Raw genomic sequence first — 22564 nt, forward strand, 5'->3', positions numbered from 1 at the left:
ACAGTAGGTCACCCATGTAGCGATGCCTAATAGAATAAAAATGCTGTGTCTCCCATAAACACAACTGGAGGCAGACAAATTTTGAATGTGTTATATAGCAGGGTATTAACCCACTCTGAAAATGATTTAAATCATTTTTAAATCTACAGATTAACACAGATAAATAAAACACAAATCAAGTCATTCAAAGGTATGCTCAGTATTTTCATTCTATTTTAAAGAAAAAATGTTCTATGGGACAATGGGCCACCACAGAGACTGCTTCTAGAGCAAGAAAAGTAGCACTATTATCCGCCAGGAGAGAATTAACTGTTAACAAATTGGCCAAGTGAGAACGAAACAGGTTCTCAACTGGGACATAACACCAAGGGGAATGTAAAAATGAAAGTTCGTATCAGCCTGTGTTTAAACACTCTGACCCACAAATTTAGCACAGACAATTGGACAGGTCCTTTAGATTCCTCTGTCCATCAATTACATTATCTAGAAGCAAACACAATAGACTTACTGCAAACAGCACTAATTTAAACAAAAATGTAGTGAATATAGATAAAGGTGTCAAGTGCCATGATGTAGTAATGACACAGAGCAGCCAGGCAGGGACTACATGACTTGGAAGTTTAAAAGAAAGTAAATACCAAGTGTTTTTTGTTTGTTTGTTTTTGTGTGTGTGTGCGTGTGTGTTTACGTTACTTTCCTATGAAGAATGAAAGCTTTGTGAAATTTGTAGAATATACAGAAAACATACCTATGACTATCATTTTCTAAAAAGCAGACATTTGACAAAAATCTCTTTCTGACACAAAAAAATAACAACTTCAAAGGCAGACTAATGTTTTCAAAAGAGAATCTATCAGTTAAAAAATACTAAACAAAACTACTGCTTTTTTGTTTTGTAATTTTGAGGAAGATACCTCCAATAAGCTCAGGTTTTAAAAATGCATAAGAAAATACCACCAAGGGCAGATAGTGATTAATATTTAATATTTGCATCACTGATTTTTTTCCCTAACAACCCTATACCAGCAACTTAAAGGCTTATCCTCTGATTTTTGAAAAGGTCTTAGAAAATAAAATTGTAAGAGTATTAAAGGCATGTGTTGAGAGTAGACAGGACCCCAGGACTCTGGCCTGCTGGGACAAATGGTAGAGAGAAAAGCCTGAGATCCAGTTTCCCAACCTATCATTCTGGCTTCTCCACCTACACTGCTCTCTCCCTTCTCTGATCTCTCACTTCACAAATATTAAGCACCATGTAAGTTAGATTTGATTTTCTTAAGTTTTCTCCTACCAAAATATTAATTAGCTCCTCCAGGTCAGGGACTAGATACCTGCATCTGCACCTCTTCTGGAACAGCAGGTGCACTACTAGGCAACTGCAAACTTGGTAGACCCTTAGGAACCACATCTCTCTAGCAGATTCCTTTATGAAAAAGAAGTCTCAACTACTCATCTCTGGTTGAACTGAAAAAAAAAAATCTCAGACACTTTTTCCACAACCACACTTTCCACAGCATCAAAACCACTTGGTACAGTGGTCATATCCTTAGGATCAAGGAAGTCAACATGCCTATTTCTTGTTTATATCTCTCCAGGGCTAATGTGAAGATGGCAATCTCATGCTTATACCACCTCTAAACTAAGCTATTGTAATCTTTTCCATGTAGGTTTTTTAAAAACTATATAGATTACATCCTATCAAGAGCACAAATATAAGACTGTCTTTTCTTTATAGAGTCCATTCTGTCGACAGCAATCCGTATCTACATTTAATGTTTTAAATTTTTAATCATATTTTAAATGGTTTTGGCATCAGATTATACAAACCAAAAGCAAAGGAAATGTTTAAGATGAATTCCACAAGCTAACGTTCTCCAGAGAAATGTCAGAAGGCCACAGACATAAAATGCCCATATGGAAGACGTAGTCAATTTAAGTGTGAACTATCCAGTTTGATGGTCCTCTGGCATGCCATTGTGCCCAGGGTGTATACACAACCAAGAGTACAAAATTGAAAGTATAATCACTCATAGCAACAGCAGTAAAAATTTTAAATGCTCTAAATTATAATCAGATAACTGGAAAAATATGTTCCTTTCCCATAGCAAGAACTCGATTCATGAGGCAAAAGGAAGGAAACGCATTGACCTTAAAAGTATTCATAAATTTCCAAGGACAAATTCCAAAGATGATCAGGGCTTTTAAACAACCATGAAATATATAAGTACACAAAATAATCTCTCTTTCTCAAAATCATAATATTTGAGTTCTCCAGCCCAATGCTGTCAATACAGTAACGCACCAACCTATACACAAGAATCATCAACCTTGGCAGAGTGGATTACTAAGGAGGCACTAACAAAAATTTTAATTTACAACCTCACAAATTATTATTATGTATTATTATTATTATTTTGAGGTGGAGTCTGGCTCTGTTGCCCAGGCTGGAGTGAAGTGGCATGATCTCAGCTCACTGCAACCATCGTCTTCCAGGTTCAAGCGATTCTCCCGCCTCAGCCTCCCAAGTAGCTGGGATTACAGGCACCTGCCACCACACCCAGCTAATTTTTGTATTTTTAGTAGAGAGGGGGTTTCACCATGTTGGCCAGGCAGGTCTCAGACTCCTGACCTCAGGTGATCCGCCTGCCTTGGCCTCCCAAAGTGCACAAATTATTTTTAAGACTTCAGATGGTTGGTTTTCATATAACTGCAAATGTCTTATTGTTTATGTACAAACATACCAAGAGATGATAGGCAGAAAGATGACAGATGACAGACAGATGCATGTAAATGGCTAATGAGTAGAGAAATCCCAGCAATAGAGGGGACAAACTCAACTGTGCCAGCAGAGCCAAACAGAAATGTACACATGAGAAAATTCAAAGGGCAGCTGACACAAGAACCTCAGTTTTATCTTGCAACAGTGATGTGCAATAAACATTACTGGGCCCTGCCTTCTGGAGCTCACAGGTTGGTTGCTCCTGTCTCTCCTGTGGCAGGGCACTAGAGTCACACGAGTTGGCACCAAGTCCTAGCTCCAGCCATGTGATTTATAGGCGAATGATTTGAGTCCTAATGCCATCATTCCTCAATGAGGATTAAACAATTTCTCTCCCATAAAATTAGCTTGAGGATTAAGTGAGCTAATGCCCATGAAAGCAATCCATAACCTGTCATGCACAACACAAATGGGAAGTGTCTCTGTTCTTATAGAAGACTGTGCCTCCTCCAGCTGCCTTTCTCCAGTGTGCCATAATGTTTGGAAAACTGAGGTTTTCAGTTATAATTAGGAAGTAAAAACTCTATAATTAAATTTACTTCAAGCCTCAATCAGTAGTGGGCTCATTTTGGTGCTTACTTAGTAGGCATGGTCCTATGGCCAGCACTCTACTAGACACTGTGGGAGACAGAAAAGAAAAACAAGATTTGGTCCTTTTGCTCCAGAAATTAAAAGTCTCACTAGGGAACAAAGCCAGCACACATAAAGCAGCAGCAAGGCCTGGAGGCTAGTACAGGACTGAAGGGCAAACCCTGCAGGTGGAACTTACCTTTGAAAACTAAAGGGAAGAACTCATTTTTTATTTTAATTGGCCAAAAGTTTGTGGAAGGCATTACAGAGAGAGAGAGAGTCTAAAGACAGGTATAAAGGTAGGAATGTATCTGTAGGCCTGACTAGGGACTCACTTGAATAGTGAGGGGTTAAAAGGAGCAGTGATTTTTCAGACTATGGAGAACCCAAATACCAAGAAAAGATTTTTAAACTTAATCCAATAGGCCAAAATGTAGACTAGTTGGTTTCCAAAGTCAAACAAAATTATCACCATGAAAAATTGTGGTAATGGGAAAAGAGTCTCAAAGAAAATAAGACTGACGAGAAAAGGTTTAATGAGATGCAAAAGCCTCAATCAGTAGTGGGCTCATTTCCAAATCTTAATTCCTTGCCCCAGTTTTTAATGCAAACCCAAAAACACATGAGCCAAGAGAAACAAATTTAATTTCTGATAAACCAGGTGCAAGTTATGACTATCACCCCCATGTGATTTACTGACTGGAAGCAGCACAGGTCTCAGGTGAAGGATTTGGAGACCAGACAGAGGCAGGTTCCAATCCTATGTGAACCTGAGTAAGTTACTTGATCTGTTCCTCAATGTCCTCATCTATAGAGGGAAACAATACCTCTTCACAGAGTTATTTTGAGGCTTAAAAAAAAATCTAGAAACTTTAAGCCATATATAAATGTCAGTTACATAAGACAAATTTAGCACATTTTGCTAGTTGATGAGCACCCTGTGGACAGGGGCTGTGTTTTATTCTCCAGTGCAAACCTAGAGCCTAACTCAGTCCCTGACATCTACAGGAATGCAGTAAGTCTTTGATTAGTGAATGAATGTCAAATTTACTGCAATGCATCTTTAGTGAGCACTCATTATATGTGCTGTGGACTTACTAGGTCCGGGCAATTGAGTTGTGAAGAAAACAGAAAGAGCTCCTGCCCTCATGAAGCATGTAGTCTAGTAGGAAAATTAGACACTATACAAATAATAACAACACTGGAAAGCATCACAAAAAAAAAAAGGAAGCACAGGGGATGTGCATGTTGAGAGCAATGAGGGGAGCATTTAACTCAGCGTAGAAAGTCAGAGAAGGCCTTCAAGCCATGGAAGTGACAATCATCAATTACTTCTATTATTGTCCACAATAACAAAAACTATTAATACTTAACTGCCTGTTGCTCTAAATACAGAATTTTTTCAAATATTGATTCAGACATCACATTAAAAGGGAAGGGGAGTGTTGCACACAAAAAAATATATATATGAAAAGAAGAAAAAAACTTCCTGGTAAGTTCAAGTGACATCAAATGTGTTCTACCTACCACTGGTAAGAATGGAAGCATAGTGTTCACTCATGGTCAAATTTTTATCAGAAAAATATGATTTACTACAATCAATCTATGCTGTTACAGATCTTTCTTAAAAAGAAACATATACCTAAAGCATAACGTACAAATCCGATTTCAAATATATTGCAAGTGATATTTTATTTTGAAGGTGTAGTTTCAAACCTCAAGCCCTGAATGTGACCCTCTAAATTTAACTAATATTTGAGTTCCTTCTCTGTGTAAAATATCAAATAAGACATTAAAGGAAATATTAAAAGCTTTAAAATACCTAACTATCAAGTAATTTACAATTTGTACAGGGAAAAAATTTTATAGGAGTTCAATAAATAAATGCAAATTATACAAAGATGTCACAAAACATGATTCCCTGTAAAATAAATACTGATAAATAACATAAGTTCTGGGATGGTTGGAGTGTCTCTTTTTTGATCACCAGTGTATCCAAGTACCTATAACTAGAACAAGTGTCTAGAATCACTACCTTACAAGGCAGTGAGTGAATGAATGAATGAATAAGATTCATGGACTGAGTAGGAAGAACAATGTCACAAGAAGGATTCAGGAGAAACATCACGGACAGCAAGAATCAGGGGCCACAAATGATGGTTAGGGAAAACTAGACACAAAGGAGAGGAGAGGAAACTGTGTGATGCACAAGTCAAGTTGAGGAGATGTAAAGTGTGAAGGCAGTGACTGGAAATTCAGGCAGAGGGGACCAAACTAAGGCTAGAAATGCTGGTGACGATCAGATTGTCCAAAAATTTAAATATCAAACTGAGGTGTGCACAGGCCTGATCAAGCTGGGTGCAGAAAGTCATCACGGTTTCTGAAGCAAAGGAAATAATCAAAATCTACTGGTGGAGTCCCGCGTGGGCCAGAGCAGAGGCCACTGCTGCAAGAATCCACGCAAGAGATGACAACCTGTACTCAAGCATCAGCAGCAGCCTCACCAAAGTAGTGAGGCAGCTGAAAAGCATCACAGAAGCCCCTCATGACACACTGGAAATCACAGACAGCTCACTCAGCATTCACCACATACCAGGGACCACGCTCAGCACTTTCACGGACATTCTGACACAATCCTCAAAACAAGTCCAAGAAGTAGGAATTTCATAGATAAGGGAACTAAGATTCAACAAGTTAGGTAACTGCCAGAATTCTAGCCATTGGTCTATCTGACTCAGCTTACAGATCTGACCCACCATACTCCTGGATCATAAAGGGGCACCGCAACTTTTAAAAAACTGCTAGACATTTTCAAACCTGATTGACTAAAAGAATGATGATACCACTGGTAAAAACAGAACACAAGAAAGACATTGAGTCTCAGACATGCTATGTTTGAAGTTACGGAAGAACAGTCAAGGAGAATTGCTCAGCAGACAGTCAAAAATGAAAAACTCTGAGATCAAAGTTGGAATATAGGCTGAGTCCCTGATCTGAAATGCTTAGGCCAGAAATGTTTCAAATTTTGAATTTTTTTTTCAATTTTGGAATATTTTCAAATTACATACTGCATGGGCTTCCCTAATCCAAAAATCTGAAATCCAGAATACTCTGATGAGCATTTCCTTTGAGCCACATATTGATACTCAAGAAGTTTCAGATTTTGGAGTATTTTCAGATGAGGAATGCTCAACCTGTATGAATTAAGGACTGAGATGCACAGACCCAGGAATTAACTGAAAAAGGGTAGTAATGGAATAGAATAACAGTTAATTATTTAATCGACAAATATTCTGTGAGTACCTTTCCTATGGGAACCACAAAGCTAACTTCAGAAGGAAATAAAACAAAGTTTCTGTTCTCCAATAGCTTTCAGACTGGCCAAAAGGAAGGGTATTAATGTATGTCCAGGTCTGAACATACAGTGTGAAAAGCACCTTTGGGGAACAGGAACACACACAGGCAGGGTTGGGAAAGATAGCACAGTAAGAAAGGGACATGCTGGAAATGAAAATATTACAGAATGAGATGAAAAACCCAAATACCATGATTTCAACAAAGCAGTGGAACTAAAAACCAGAGTGCAGGTGGCAATTATTTTACCAACAGCAGACCTGGTAAATGGGACTGTGGAGCTCAGGAGGTCCCTACAAATCTGAACACAACACAGACAAGTCTTTAGCTCTCTCAGAGTATTTAATGTTTCAAAAATGTAAACCCGGATTGTCGCAAACCAAGCCAAGGTCAATGAAGGTAGGGGAATGGGGAGGAGCTGTGGGTAAATGATGAAAGAGGCAGAAGAAACCAAGAATATTTTGACACATTCTATTTCAGAAGCATTTTCTCACTGTATCCAAATTAATTAGGTATTTTGATGGAAAAAATAAACTACTCCATGAAAATGAACCATAAAGTAAAAAGTACTTTTAAGGCATATATATATATATATTTTTTTTTTTTTTTTTTTTTTTTTTGAGAGATGGAGTTTCGCTCTTGTTACCCAGGCTGGAGTGCAATGGTGCGATCTCAGCTCACTGCAACCTCTGCCTCCTGAGTTCAAGCAATTCTCTTGCCTCAGCCTCCCAAGTAGCTGTGATTACAGGCACCTGCCACCATGCCCAGCTAATTTTTTGTATTTTTAGTAGAGACAGAGTCACACCATGTTGCCCAGGCTGGTCTTGAACTCCTGACCTCAGGTGATCTGCCCGCCTCAGCCTCCCAAAGTGTTGGGATTACAGGCATGAGCCACCCCGCTGGACCAAGGCATATTTTAAAATATATTTTCACAGTTACATGTGCCAAATGAAAAAATATCAAAAATATACCTCAAATTACCCATATCTATAACTGAACTGGATACCGTTTACCACTCAAGTTATTCTCCAATGTATGTTTTATTTACCATTCATAAAATTAATAAATTAGTCATTGGTTATAAATTTATAATTAAGAAAACAAATCAATGACTTGAAATATACTCAATAGTTATTGTAAAAACAAACTTACATCTACCTTTAGATGACAATATATTAAAGCTTTATTGAATGGTTATACATTTTTGTGGAGAAAATTTAATATAACTATTGCTTGAATCAAATTCAATATGGAACTATTATACTACTGCTCATCAATTTAAGCATGTGATTACGTTTAGAGGAAAGTAATATAAATGTATTGAATCTGGACTAATTCTATTACATGGCTCCAGTGAGCCTATTTTAATGAAATTTCCATGTGGCTGATAAGTTCTGATAGTTTACATTTTAGCCTATCCTTAATATAAATTGGAAAGTTGTCTAAAACCCTGGATAAATCAGACAAGTACAAAAAGTCTAAGAATTTATCTTCCACAAGACTATTGTTTTAAATGTGAGAAAGCAAGGCCAGGAGAAGTTAAATGGCTTGCCCAAGCTGACACACCTGAACTTTGGATGGATGGACCGGTAGGAAGATAGAGAGGGGAATATATACATTATGCATAATTTCCTCTAAGTATTATAAAACATTGTAAGCATTATATTTTATTACAGTCATACAGGTAAACATATAAATACTAATATGTTATATAAAGACCTACAGAATATTTCCATAAATATGTAAAAACAATTTCTTAACAGTTAAACTAACGAAATCATCATAAACCATGTGGTATCTTAATAAGAACAGAAAGAAAATTAAAAAAAAAAGAATCAATGTCCCAGAAACAGAACTCAAAAACATGAAAAACATTACCTTAATAAAGGTAACTTAAAAAAAATGAAAGAGGAAATTAACACTGGTTTTCATCAGTTGAGGTGACTTTCTTACAAAATAATTCCTTGAAATCACTTGAATAAAAGGGGAAAAAAATCGGTGGTAATCTTTTCTTTCATAATGTCTGACCTTATCTCCTTATTACAGAAGCAGTTGAAATATCTTTAGTTTGCATGTCAACCACACAGGAAACAGTTATACCTTCTCTCCAGGACATACTGTATGAAAGCTTCAATATCTATAACTCACTGAGAAGGGAATGTAGCACAATGCTCTGCTGAACTAGACTTCACGTACAGCATGTGATAAAATGGGCACAGTACTGGCACAATGCTACCATCTAAAGATTTGCTTAAGCCAAGCTTCACTTAATAGTTGAAAAGCTAGATAAAATGCATAGGAGTTCATCATTACCACACACAGGGTATAAACACGGCCATCCACTAATGAAACTTTGGGGCAAATAGGTACAAAATTCTTCTCCCCTAAATGATGAGGCTAAAACCAAACCAAACCAAACAAAAACTTAAGGGTGGTCCACCAACTATTGCCTTGGAGGGAGAGACAGGGCATTTTGTTCATCTAAAACGATATGAAATGATGATATCTCACAAATGTGTATATCTCTGGATAATCTGTTTCCAAATCAGGAAATTCTACCGAACTAGTTTGAACTCTCCAAACCATTTCTTTGATGAAAAAGCTTCCCACCTATTCCTTATATTTTATTGCAAAATTGTTTTATGTAATTTCTTAAATACTTTTTTAAAAAATTAAAGTGAGCTCAAAGAAAATACAAACATTTCCTTCTCCTCCAGTGACAGGGGATCCTCCCCCTACTGAATTTCCTAGAACCTTGTTTGTACCTCTTACAGTGATCAGCATATTTTCCCTTACGATTATTTGTGTGTGTGTATAAATGAGGCATATATATATATCTCCTTTGTAGCTTTTAAGCCAGCTGACAGCAGACAAAAGCCTTATTTATACTTTATTCTCTTCACATCTCACATTGTGTTATATACAGAATAAGCAGATAAATAGCATAAAATAAAACTTATTAGTATTTTAATTAATATTGTATTTTATACAGATACTATCACAAAACTTTTTAACTGGTTTCCCTCTCTACTGCAATTCACTTTCACTCTGCTCCTTGCAAGATTATTCTAAAACAAAATTCCAATTATATTATTTTCCTACTTAAAATCCTTCAGTGGCTTCCTGCAAGTTCATCTGCGTGTCATACACGGCTATTGCAATCCTATCCGCTCTCTCATCGCTTGCTGCAGATTTCCGAAAGCCTGGCCTTAAGGATCTATGTATCCTTCCTCTGGGCCTTCACTCTCGACCTGATCCACCAGGCTAATTGCCATGTATCAACACTCTACTCCAATCTTTAAACTGCATCACACACTTTTGTGAAACACACTGCATAATACTTCACTTATGCCTTCCCTACAGCACTTCTCATATTGCAGAGGGTAAGGAACTGGGGAAATGTAAACATGGCTACTTTTTCCCCCTCTAAATTGTAAGAAGGTTCCTGGTGATAAAAAGCTAGAAAACACCCGTAAGAATGTTTGCCTAAAAAGCTAAATCCCAGAACTACACATAAGGCCTGGACAAAGTAAAGTTCTGGAAAGTGGTAGGAAAGTTTATTCTACTCAAACATGAAACTTGCCTGACAGCCAAGTCATCACTCCATAACCAGCCATCCCTTAGAGATGTATTTCCTAATTTCAACAAAGCATCAAGAGGAAAATGTTTTAAATGGAAATTATGGTGGTAAACATTCTTAACATCTGAAATTATTTATTATTTAAAAATCCTCCCAATCTTTAGTTCTAAAGTGAAATTATCTACTGTAACATTCTAAGAAAATTTGCAAATAAGAAGGCATTAAATATATCGTTTTGATTTTCTTAATCCGTAAAAACTAGGAAAAAAGGTATTAAAAGTATGAGAAATTAAAATATTAGTGCTATTCCTTGCTATTACACTAGTTCATGGAGGATAACTTTAACCTAGTTATTTAATGTCTTCTCAGCTTTTTTGTGTAAACCAGGCCTTCAACCTGCCTCACAAACATGACCCAAGGAATAGACACTAAGTTCTTCTGAGAAAGATTCAGTGCTTGTGAAATGCATGAATTAGATTATATATCTACTTGATCTGTCAAAACTGTATTCAGAAAAACAACCAGTCCCTCATATATCACATCACCCCACTCCAGCCAGAGGGTTGACAGTTGCCTCCTCTGGGCTCATCTATCACTCTACCTTGCACACACCTCGAGTGCTGTCCACATCAAGCTGTATCATAATATATATTTATATAACTGACTGCCAAGAAAACCTCCAAAAGGAGGAAATTAATGTCTTGTTTTGTGTCTCAGTACCCAGAAAAAAAAAATCACTGAGTTTATCCAGGCAGTAGAAGGGATTTTTAGGCATATTTTACCAAAGTTAAAAACAGAAAGTCTATTATCTAACAGAAATAGCAATATCCTGAGTACACTGTGAGATTTGTATTGTGACTTTTACTTTTTAAAGTTTTATATGAATATATATCTGTACAAGTTATATTGTATAAAGTATACTAGCTGAGCTTTTTGTTCTTGCAACATGGCCTAAAAAATAATAATTTCCTAACCATCATCAACTTAATTTTTAAGAATATTAAGAGGAAACATTTTACATCATTACTGTTTATAATAGAGGTGTGATCTTGTACAATAAATTGCACATATTAAAGAGCACAATTTGATGAGTTATCTCAGGTGTATACATCTATGAAACCACCACCACAATCAAGGGAGTGAACATTTCCATCACCCTCAACAGCTTCCAAAGTTTTTTTATGCTCTTTTTTCATGTCTGTCTTCCATCCCTTCCTGTCCCTAGCATCTATCAATCTGCTCTGTGTCACTGTAAGTTAATGTGCATTTTCTAAAACTTTATATAAATGGACTCATACAGTATATTTCTGTGTGTTTGGGTTTTGTTTTGGAATTGCTTAACCCCCAACTAATAACGAGTCCCAGTGCATTAGGCCTGATCTTCCTACTCGCAGAATTTGCTATGGTTTGAAGGTTTGTGTCTTCCTCCCACCCTAAATTCATATGTTGAAATCCTAACCCTGAAGGTGATGGTATTAGGAAATGAGGCCTCTTAGGAGGTGATTAGGTCATAAGAACAGAGCCTTCATGAATGAAATTAGTGACCTTATAAAATAGGCCTGTATTAGTCCCTTCTCACACTGCTATTAAAAAGAAATACCTAAGACTGGGTAATTTATAAAGAAAAGAAGTTTAACGGACTCACAGTTCTGCATGGCTGAGGAGGCCTCAGGAAACTTACAACAGTCATGGAGGAAGGTGAAGGGGAAGCAAAAACCTTCTTTACATGATGTCAGGAAAAATAAGTGCAAGCAGGGTAAATGCTAGATGCTTATAAAGCCATCAGATTTCATGAGAACTCACTTACTATCATGAGAACAGCAGCGGTGAAACCGCCCCATGTTCCAATCACTTCCCACCAGGTCTCTCCCTCAACACCTGAGGATTACAATTCAAGATGAGATTTGGGTGGGGCACAAAGCCTAACCATATCAAGGCCTAAGGGGACTCATTTGCCCTTCCATCTTGTAAGGACACAATGAGAAGGTGCCATCTATAAATCAGGAAACAGGCCCTTACCAGACACCACATCTGCTGGTATTTTTATCCTGGACTTCCCAGCCTCAAGAACTGTGTAAATTCCTGTTGTTTATAAGCTCCCCAGTCTATAGTATTTTGTTATAGCAACCCAAACCAACCAAAACAGTACTGTTTTGGACTTTTCACTCTGGAGCTTTTAGAACAGTTTTTAGAACATGTAATTCCATATTCTGGAGAAGGGATATGGCCATGGATATCTTTCTTCCCTCCCATTCCCTATAGAATCTTATTGGTAAGAAGTGACAGAAATTTGGCAACAACCCATTGCAGTTTTGAAGGCAAAGAATTAAAAATAAGTAAATCTATGTTATTGCTATTTTAAAACTAAATGTCCATGCCTAAATTACAAATCAATTGTTATAAATTGTTCCCACATAAAGAATTTTGAATGTTACTAAATGATGTCAGCTTGGTAACCAATTTTACCCTCCAGTCGATATTATGACCAAAAAAAAAAAAAAAACCCCTGTAAACACTCAATTAAAAAAAATAGCTGGTTCTCTGGGTGGCTGACAGGGCTTTAATGACATTAAAGTGGCCACATCAGCAAAAAGAAAATATTATCTCCTGGTTACCTCTCAACTTTTGTCAACTTCTCAGCATATCACCACCAAAAATATCTATGGCATTTAGAATTTCTGATCATGCAAATACAATATACACTGAAAATTTAAGAAGCTGTAAATGCATTGCATATATGACCAAAGTGATTTAACTGACAGTAGCTAAAAATAGTGCCTTCATATCTATTTGGAAAGTTGATGCTATGGTGAAATGTTTATCCTGTTTCTTTACAGATGCCATTGGGGGGAAAAAAACTGTGACCATATGTTCCTTGAGAACCCTTGGCATATTAAATATTAAACACAGAACAACACAAAGACATTAAGAATATTTAGGGAAACTCTGGCAAATGCTGTGTAATACAGCTAGAGTGACACAGTTAAAAGCCACTCTTAGTTCTATACACAACAGAAATGTGTTCCAAAAGGTATGTATGCATTCAGCAAAAGACATGTACAGGATGGTCAAGGCAGTATTATTTGTAACACTAAAACTTGGAAGCAGAAAAATGGATAAGATATGGTTCATTTATAAGATGAAAAAAATATTGCTGCATGGGACAATGTGGATATGTCTCAAAACATGATATTGAACAAAAGATGCCAGACACAAAAGAGTACATTATGTGTGATTCTATTTACGTTAAAAAAAAAGAAATCGGAAAAACTAATCTATAGTGTTGAAGGTCAAGATAGAAGTACCTTTGAGGCCTGAGGGAGGGACCAAAGTGGGATTCTAGGGTGCTGGTAATATCCTATGCTAACTACATAGGAGAGTCAGTTTGTGAATATTCAGTGAGCTGTATAATTATTTAAAGAAGGTACACAAACCAGTATTATACTTTAATTTAAAAGTTGAATTTGTATGCCCATATTCAGAGCAGCATTACTTATGATGGCCAAAAGATCAAAGCAACTCAAGTATTCATCAATATATAAATGGAAGAACAAAATATGGTGTATACATACAATGGACTATTATTCAACCTTAAATTTCAGGAAGGAAATTCTGCCATATGCTACAACATGGATAAACCTCAAAGGCATTATGCTAAGTGAAATAAGCTAGTCACAAGAGCACAAATGTATGATTCTACTTACATAAGGTATCTAGTACAGTCAAATGCATAGGCACAAAAAGTAGAATGGTGGCTGGCAATGGCTAGAGGAAAGGGGAATAGGAAATTACTGTTTAATGTTACAGAATTACAGAGTTTACATTTGGGAAGATGAGCTCCGGAGAGGAATGGTGGTGATGATTGCACAACAATGTGGACACATACTTAATGCTATTGAACTATGTAATTAAAAATAAAACAAAGAAAAAATGTTACATATATACCATATATATGCATATATAAACATATATGTTATACGTTATATATATAACATACATGTTTGTATATACGTTATATATAAACATATATGTATATATAAACAGATAGATATCTCTTACATCTTTTAAAAACTGATGTAAAAAATTGTTACAAGAATCAACAAGGGGCCAGGTGTGGTGGCTCATGCCTGTAATCTCAGCACTTTGGGAAGGAGAGGCGGGCAGATCACCTGAGGTCATGAGTTTAAGACCAGCCTGGCCAACATGGTGAAACCCCATCTCTACTAAAAAAATACAAAAATTAGCCAGGCATGGTGGCAGGTGCCTGTAATCCCAGCTACTCGCAAGACTGAGGTAGGAGAATGGCTTGAACCTGGGAGTGAAGGTTGCAGTTAGCCAAGATTGTGCCACTGCAACTCCAGTCTGGGTGGCAGAACGAGACTTGGGTCTCAAAAACAAAAACAAAACAAAAAGAATCAACAAGGGGCTCCCATTGGCCAAACATAGGACAAGTTGAACTTCAAAAAGAATAATGGGTAGAGGGCAGAGCAAGATGGTGGAATAGAAGGCTACACCAATTGTCTCCTTCAAAGACAACAATTTAACAACTAACTACACAAAAAATAACCTTCATAAGAACCAAAAATCAAGTGAGCACTCACAGTACCTGGTTTTAACTTCACATCACTGAAAGCAGCACTGAAGAGGATAGGAAAGACAGTCTTGAATCATGGATGCCACCCCTCCCCCATCTCCTGGTAGTAGCTGTGTGGTACAGAGAGAGAAAATCTGTGCACATGGTAGAAAAAGAGTGCAGCAAGCGCGAGGCATTGCATTTAACTCAGTGTTGCCCCATCACAGGAGAAATCCAAACCAGGCTGAACTCAGCTGAAGTCCGCCCATGAAGGGAGTATTTAAACCAGCCCTGGCCAGAGGGGAATTGCCCATCTCAGCAGTCAGAACTTGAGTTCCCACAAGCCTCACCACCACAGGCTAAAGTGCTCTGGGGCCCAACATAAACTTGAAAGGCAGTCTAGACCACAAGGATTGCAACTCCTAGGTGATTCCTAGTATTGAACTGGGCTCAGAGCCAGGGGACTGCGGGGGAATACAACCTACTGAAACACCAGCTGGGCAACTAAGGGTGTGCTTGTACCACACCGCTCCCCTAACCCCATGCTGCACAGCTCACAGCTCCAAAAGAGAATCCTTCCCTTTGCTTCAGCAGAGAAGATGGAAGAGTAAAGAGGACCTTGTCTTGCATCTTGGATACCAGCTCAGCCACATCAGGATAGGACAGCACAGTCATGGGCCCCCCTTTCCAGGCCCTAGCTCCCGGACAACATTTCTAGACACACCCTGGGCCACAAGGGAACCCACTACCATGAAGCAATGGGCTCAGTTCTGGCAGGACCAATCACCTTCTGATTAAAGTGCCCTTGGTCCCTGAATAACCAGCATCAATACCCAGGTAGTATACCATGGGCCTCAGATCAGACTCTGAGACTTGCTAGCTTCAGCTGAGACTCATGACATTCCCAGCTGTGGTGGCTATGGAGAGATGCCTTCTGTCTGAGAAAAGAAGAGGAAATGGCAAAAGGGACTTTGTATTGTACCTTAAGTACCAGCTCAGCCACAGGCGGATATAGCACCAAGTGGGCTCTGGGGGGTTTCCAATTACAGGCTTAGCTCTGGACCTGCCCTGAAACAGAGAGCCCACTGCCCTGTAAGGGCAGTCCCAGGTCAGGTAGCATTAATGACAAGCTGTCTGAAGAGCCCTTGGCCCTTAAGAGAACATTGGTGGTAGTCCCGTAGTACTCCCTGTGGGCCTGTGATGCTGGCCATGGGGTAAGGCTCTTCTGCCTGTGGAAAGCGGAGGGAAGAGTAGGAAGAACTGTGTCTCATGGTTTGTATGCCAGCTCAGCCACAGTACAATAGAACACCAGGTAGACTTCTAAGATTTTGGACTCCAGTCCCTGGCTCCCAGATGATACCTCCGGACCCACCTGGGGCCTGGGGGAACTTGCTGCCCTGAAGGGAAGGACACAAGCCTGGCTTCACCACCTGCTGATGGTAGGACACCAGGGCCTTAAAAGAACATAGCAGTAGCCAGGGAGTGGTTACAGTGGGTGTTAAGTGAGACCCAGTGCTATACTGGCTTCAGAGCGCAGTCCCGGTGGTGGTGGCCAGAGCGGTGCTTGTGTCACTCCACCCCCAGCTCCAGGTGGCTCAGAACAGAGAGAGAAACTCTATTTGGGATAAAGTAAGGGAAGAGAACAAAAGCCTCAGGCTGGTGGTCCAAAGAATGCTTCCAGATCTTATCAAAGACCATCAAGACGGTGCCTCTACAACTCTACAGGAACCACAGCATTACTGGGTTTGGGGTTCCTCCTAATGCAGATACAGCCTAGATCACAACACCCAAGTCCTTTTGAATACCTGGAAAGCCTTTGGAAGAAAGATAGGTACAAACAAGACCAGACTGTGAAGGCTACAATACCTAACTCTTCAATACCCAGCCACAGACAAACATCCACAAGCACCAAGACCATCCAGGAAAACATGATCTCATCTAGTAAACTAAATTAGGCACCAAGGACCAATCCTGGAGAAACAGAGATATGTGACCTTTCAGACAGAGAATTTAAAATAGCTGTTTTGAGGAAATTCAAAGAAATTCAAGATAACACAGAGAAGGAATTCAGAATTCTATCAGATAAATTTAACAAAGAGATCGAAATAATTTTCAAAGGTTAAGTAGAAATTACGAAGTTTAAAAATGCAATGACACACTGAAGAATGCAACAGTCTTAATCAGAACCATTCAAGCAGAATTAGTGAGCTTGACAGCAGGCTATTTGAAAATACACAGTCAGAGGAGGCAAAAGAAAAAAAGAATAAACAACAATGAAGCACACCTAGAGGATGTAGGAAACAGCTTGAAAGGGAAATCTAAGAGTTATTGGCCTTAAAGAGTAGGTAGAGAAAGAGATAAGGAAGAAAGTTTATTCAAAGGGATAATAAAACAGAACTTCCCAACCTAGAGAAAGATATTGATATCCAAGTACAATAAGGTTCTAAAACACTAAGCAGATTTAACCCAAAGAAGACTACCTCAAGGTATTTGAAAATCAAACTCCCAAAAATCAAAGATAAAGAAAGGATCCAAAAAGTAGAAAGAAAAAAGAAACAAATAACATACAATGGAATTCCAGTACATCTGGCAGTAGACTTTTCAGTGGAAATCTTACAGGCCATGAGGGAGAGACATGACATATTTAAAGTGCTGAAGGAGAAAAACTTATGCCCATTAGTCAGGCTTGGTGGCAGACGCCCGTAGTCCCAGCTACTTGGGAGGCTGAGGCAGGAGAATGGCGTGAACCCAGGAGGCGGAGCTTGCAGTGAGCCGAGATCACGCCACTGCACTCCAGCCTGGGCGACAGAGTGACACTCCGTCTCAAAGAAAAAAAAAAAAAAAAACTTATGCCCTAGAACAGTATATTCAGTGAAAATATCCTTAAAACATGAAGGAGAAATAAAGACTTTCTCATACAAACAAAAGCTAAAGAATTTCATCAACACCAGACCTGTCCTACAAGAAATGTTAAATGCTTCAATCAGAAAGAAAAGGACGTGAATGAGAAATAAGAAATCATCTAAAGGTACAAAACTCACTGGTAATAGTAAGTATGCAGAAAAATACAGAATATTATATAACACTGTATCTATAGTATGTAAACTCTCCTAAGTAGAAAGACTAAATGATGAACTAATCAAAAATAGTAACTACAACTTTTCCAGACAGACAGTACAATAAGATATAAACAGAAATAATAAAAAGTTAAAAAGTGGAGGGACGAAGTTAAAGTGTAGAGATTTATTAGTTTTCTTTTTGCTTGTTTGTTATGCAAACAGTTTTGTTATCAGTTTAAAGTAGATTAGGAAGCAACCTACGTGCCCATCAACAGATGAATGGATAAGGAAAATGTGGTACTTATAAACAATGGAGTACTACTAAGCCAGAAAGGAAAATGCGATCCTGTCATCTGCAACAACATGGACAGAACTGGAGGTCATTATGCTAAGTGAAATGAGCCAGGCACAGAGAGACAAACTTTGCATGGTCTCACTTATTTGTGGGAGCTAAAAAATTAAAATAATTGAACTCATGGAGACAGAGAATAGAAGGATGGTTACCAGAATCTGGGAAGGGTAGTGGGTGGTTGGAGGGGAAGGAGGGATGGTTAATGGGTACAAAAAAAAATAGAGTAAGATCTACTATTTGCAAGCACAACAGGGTGGCTGTAGTAAAAAATAACTGCACATTTTTTAATAACTAAAAGAGTATAACTGGATTGTTTGTAACACAAAGCTTAAAAGCTTGACATGATGGATACCCTATGTTCCTTGATGTGATTATTACACATTGCATGCCTATATCAAAATATCTCATGTAATCCATAAATATGTATACCTATGTACTCACAAAAATTAAAACAAGAATTATGAGTACCTTGATAAAAAACACATTGAATATATATAAAGATCCACTAGCTCAGAATGAGACTTAAAACAATAGAAAGTCTACCCCTCCCCTCCAAAAAGAAATCAATTAGTCATTACTAGAAATGACTTACTCTGAAAATTGGTAATCAAAGGAAAATAATTACCTAACTACTTCTGCCCTTCCCATATGTATTACACTTTCAGGGTTATCTAGTTGATAAGAAAAGATTCTTCTTTACAAAAGAATTCCAGTCAAAAAATGTTAAAGAACTAATGACGTTTTTTTAACCACCATTTTGCAAGTCCTAAAAAATTGTTCTAGGCAAAGATTAATAATAAATGACTCGAACAATGCAAAGTCAATGAAAAACTTTATGCTGAAGAGATGATACTGTCACCACCTAAACCCACTGATCAATCTTAGCAAATCTACGTGTGGGGCAACCAGCCATTATTTACCTCTGATGTGGAACAAAATGAAGTACACTGCATCGGCTATGATGTATCTTAGCAAAAATAGTTGAATATTAATCTGTTCATGCCTTCAGAGCTAATATTCAATTGTGAGTATTATAATATATAGAGGAACAAGTTAATGACACCACGAGAAAGCAAGACAACAAATAAAGAATGTGAGACAGTCTACGAGACAAGTGACCAGGTTTCCTGATCACGTTACTACCTACAGAAAAGGACCACTAGATTAAAAGTGACTCACAGGTAATATTCAAATGCAGTAAGGATCCAAATGGGCTTTGTTTGGATCCTTCTTTGAAGCCAAATGTAGAGGAAACATTTTAAGACAATCTAAGAAATCTGAATATGGACTGTATGTTAGATTATAATAAGAAATTGCTCACTTTGTTAGATGTGATCATGGCATTCTGACTATTTAAGAAAATGATCAAAAACTTAAAGATGCACATCAAAGCATGTAAGGACAAAAACAGCATGATGCCTGGGATTTGCTTTAATACTTAGGCAGAATAATAATTATACGTTGAATATGTGTATCAAAATATCACGTTGTACCCTATAAGTATACACAATTATTATGTGCTAATTAAAAATAAAAAATATACATTTTTAAAGAATAAAGGGGTATAGTTGAAGCAAATGTGATAACTTAGATAACCGTTGAATCCAGGTGATGGGTACATGAGAGTTCATATTCTCTTTGTGTATGTTTAAAATTTTCCAATATAAATAGTTTTAGACTATTCAAATGATACAGACTATACTTTACATATTTTAGATTATCCATGGATATTAAAACACGTGATAGAAATATTGTCATAAAGAATTGTAGTCAAACTATTCCTTACTTAACAAATAAAGAAAATGAAGACCAGAGAACTTAAGTGGTGTGCTCAAAATCACACAGCCATTATTAACAGTCAGCTCATGCTGAGAGTAACAACAACTAGCATTACACGATGGAAGCAGCCTTAATTCCACACCACAGATTTGGGGGTTTGGTAAAGGGACTAACTCTCAGTAATTCAATACCTCACCATTTTATTTCAAATTTGTGCTTTGAACATTAAGCACTGTCCTTATGCAACTAATCTGAGAACAGTTCTATATGAAAAAATATAGAAATCTATTACATTCTTAACAGTACAGCTAACAAATGTTTTTCTTATGGCCAACCAGCATAGCACAACGATAGCTCTCAAACCCATACAGGCAACAAGAGCCAGCTTGGCACACTGCACTGGGCATTCCTGGTGCCCACACTTGTGTTTTCCTCGGCTTCAGTGGCATATGTCAATTGGTTCATTTACTTTATCTGACGTTACTTTATGTGCTGGTAATAATGTTACTTCATCACAACAGCTAACAAATGGTACCCAAATCACGGCACGAGAGATGCCACACGAGTTCAACAGTGGGCATTAAGACATACTTCTCATGAGTTCAAGGTGAATGACACCTTAGAAGCGGTAGCTGAAGAGACTATGATTCAGTGATTTACGTAGCAGTCATGGAGAAACTGGCAGAAGTCCTCTGCCCAGGAGTGAGCGACATTAGTTTGCATGGACAAAACCTGAAAGAGACTATGCAGAAACATGTCAGACTTCAGGTGATTTAATGGGAACAAAGCAATAACTATGCAGTATGATTTACAGAACACAGCTCCATAGGGTCTATGCTGCAAGGACCTGGTAAAAGTACTCTGGTAAGCTGAATAATGGCCTCCAAAGATGTCCTCATCCCAAACCCTGGAACCCATGAATAATACCTTATTATGGCAAAAGGGATTTTGCAGACATAATTAAAGATCTTGAGATAGGCAGGTTATACTGGACTACCTGGGTGAGTCCTAAATTTAATCACAACTGTCTTTATAAAAAGGAGGCAGAGTAAGATTTGACCACAGAACAGCAAAAAGCAATGCTATGATGGAAACAGACATTAAAGTGATGTGGTTTGAAGGATAAAGAAGGGGCCACAGGGCAAAGAATCCAGGTGGCCTCTGGAAGTTGAAGAAAGCAAAAAAATTAATTTCCTCCTTGGAGCCTCTTAAAAAAACTAGTTCTACCAACATCTTGACTTTAGCCCAGTGAAACTGATTTTGAATCTTTGGCCTCCACAGCTGTTAAAATACTGAATTTGGGTTATTATCAGCCACTGAATTTGTCATAATTTGTTACAGCAACAATAGGAAACTAATACATATCCCAATGTTAAGGAATATATCTCCCCAATAAATATGCCTATGTATAAGAAATTTATGCCAAATAATGAAATGTGTGTGAATATATTAAAAAGCTCTTAGTATTCTGCAGCCTAAATGACAGTATAGTGTAAACATTTTCTTTCTAAATTATTCAGTTTTGTGGGTTTTTTTATTGTCTTGTTTTGCTTACAATACTCATATCTGCCAGAGGTTTAGGTTTAATTTGGTTCATGGTGGTGTGGTGGCTTTTTTTTGTTTTTTGTTTTTCAGTACAAAAGATAACCTTTCTCCAGAAACTATTTGGTCCTCCTCTACTCTTTATAAGCAAAGGATATCTTAGACTCATTGCTCTTGAAAATCTGACCATTTCAAATTCTGAGTATAAATGTCCTCAGAGTCCATCTACATTAATTAGCTCATTTCAAGTTTAGCAATTAGAAGGAGAAAAAAAGTTAAAGCTCGTCTACCCATTTCCTGCAATTGGATTTGCAAATTCTGTAAATTTAATTGACATATGAAAATTGAATCTCTCCAGCACTTTGGGAGGCCAAGGCAGTAGGATTACTTGAGCCCAGAAGTTAGGGACCAGTCTGGGGAATACACTGAGACCCCATCTCTACAAAAAATTTAAAAATTAGCTGAGTATGATGACACACACCTAGTTCCAGCTCCTCAGGAGGCTGAGGTGGGAGGATGGCTTGAGCCCAGGAATTCAAGGCTTCAGTGAGCCATGATTGCACCACTCCACACCAGCCAGGGCAACAAAATGAGACCCTGTCTCAAAAAAAAAAAATTAAATCTCATTACTTGAAAACTGTGATTTTAAAAGCATGCTATCTGTAGGTAAAGCAATGTTTCCACAATCATAAGAGGAGTACAGAAGTTAGTTTCTTCTTTGGCCCTTAGCAAGAGCTTGGCTCACAATAGTGATCAGACCAAAATATGAAAGCACTACCACTGTTCTCTGGCCTGCTTTGTTGAATGAAAAACAGTTTTTGACATTATCAGTGACCATACTCAAAAAGCTGTTTAATTCTAATCCAAGAAATTAGGATTTATTCAAGGAAATTTCACAAGTGCTTTATATGCTTATTATCCTGGAATTATAAGAACTCTATGGTTTATTCTTTAAATAATTATATCCTTTAGAATA

General features: G+C 37.7%; 1 protein-coding gene across 2 annotated transcripts in view; it reads right to left on the bottom strand.

Annotated features, from left to right (window-relative positions):
• VAV3 (vav guanine nucleotide exchange factor 3) overlaps positions 1-22564 on the bottom strand; it is a 399477-nt gene that overhangs the window by 343625 nt on the left and 33288 nt on the right. The window lies entirely within an intron of this gene.

Source organism: Symphalangus syndactylus, chromosome 12, assembly GCF_028878055.3.
Source record: "Symphalangus syndactylus isolate Jambi chromosome 12, NHGRI_mSymSyn1-v2.1_pri, whole genome shotgun sequence".
In the NCBI taxonomy this organism is placed as follows: domain Eukaryota; kingdom Metazoa; phylum Chordata; class Mammalia; order Primates; family Hylobatidae; genus Symphalangus; species Symphalangus syndactylus.